Here is a 1,440-nt window from a genome sequence, read left to right as displayed (position 1 = left end):
GGGGTTGTAGAGGTGAATCGTCACCACCCGGTCCCGTTGTGACGGAAGCGTGAAGAGCGGCTCCGCTGTGAGGATCGACAGTGGCGCCCGGTCCCCTTTCTCCTTGAACGCCTTCAGGAACTTGATGCATCTCGCCACGCTCCGGAACGTCACGTCGAAGTATCCACTGCTGGGGAAATCCTGCAGGCAGAAGACGTCCGTCGCTTGAAATCCGCAGCAATCGAAGAGAATTTTCTTGATGAAGAAGGTGCGATCGACCGGTGCATCTCCTTCCTTGTCCTTCACGACCACCCGAACGGTGTTGCGCACTCCCTGGCCCGAAGCTCGAAAATTGGTTATAGCCATTTTACTCAAAGCTTCCCCAGGATCAAAAGGCAATGATCATGGTCTCTTCTCAATCAAATAAGCACTGATAAGAACAGATACTACACTTGATCTTAGCCAAAAGGCCGAGAAGCGATATAAAATTCTAGTAGCTGATTCGTGCTCTTCACTTTCAAACGCTACCTTGAATTCGATCATGTTGTGATCACTATTTGATAAATCTTCACGCACAGTTAGGCTACTAATTAAATTTGGCTCATTACTTATAACTAAATCTAATATTGCCTGTCACCTTGTTACATCCAGGACATATTGCTGTAGGAACCTATCCTGGACACATTCCTTTCTAACTGGTGCTAGTCTGCCTCTCCCAATCTATGTGTAAGTTAAAATCCCCCATTAATACTACTCTGCCTTTGTTACACACCTGCCTAATTTGTGCATTTATACAATCTAATACCTCAGAACTGCGACGAGGGGTCTATACACAACGCCCATTACAGTGTTAGATCCTTTTCTGTTCCTCAATTTCACCCATAAAGTTTCCACTGGATGCTTTCCCCTCATTATATCCTCCCTCACCAATGAGGTGATATTATTTCTAATCAGTAAGGCTACTCCACCCCCTCTGCCATTTTCTCTGTCCCTCCTGTAAACTTTATAACTGGGTATATTTAGTTCCCAGTCCCGACCATCCTGCCATGTCTCCGCAATGGCGCCTGCAGTTCATTTAGTTTATTTCTTACACTCCGTGCATTTGTATATAGAACTCTTATTTGGGCTATACCCCCTAACCTGTCCCTCAGCACTGATGAATTATTCGCCTGTTTATTATTTCTGTCTTCTGGTTAAAGCAGTCTACTTCTTGCAGTTTGGTAACAATCAGCCTCACCACGAACCTGCACCCCTACCTTCTCCTTTAACTTCCTGTTTTTCCATGCAACTGAACCCTCCCCCCCACTATTTAGTTTAAAGCCTTATTTACAGCCCTCGTTATACGATTCGCCAGGACTCTGGTCCCAGCATGATTCAGGTGGAGCCCATCCCATCGGAACAGCTCCCTCCTTCCCCAGTACTGGTGCCAATGTCCCACAAATTAGAACCCATTTCTCCCAC

General features: G+C 46.1%; 1 pseudogene; it reads right to left on the bottom strand.

The window, feature by feature from the left end:
- Window positions 1–352: 352 nt before the first annotated feature.
- LOC137378565 (U2 spliceosomal RNA) lies at window positions 353–461 on the bottom strand (annotated as a pseudogene).
- Between the last annotated feature and the right edge of the window lie 979 nt (window positions 462–1,440).

This window comes from Heterodontus francisci, chromosome 16, assembly GCF_036365525.1.
Source record: "Heterodontus francisci isolate sHetFra1 chromosome 16, sHetFra1.hap1, whole genome shotgun sequence".
NCBI lineage: Eukaryota > Metazoa > Chordata > Chondrichthyes > Heterodontiformes > Heterodontidae > Heterodontus > Heterodontus francisci.
This window is presented reverse-complemented; position numbering and strand designations above follow the sequence as displayed.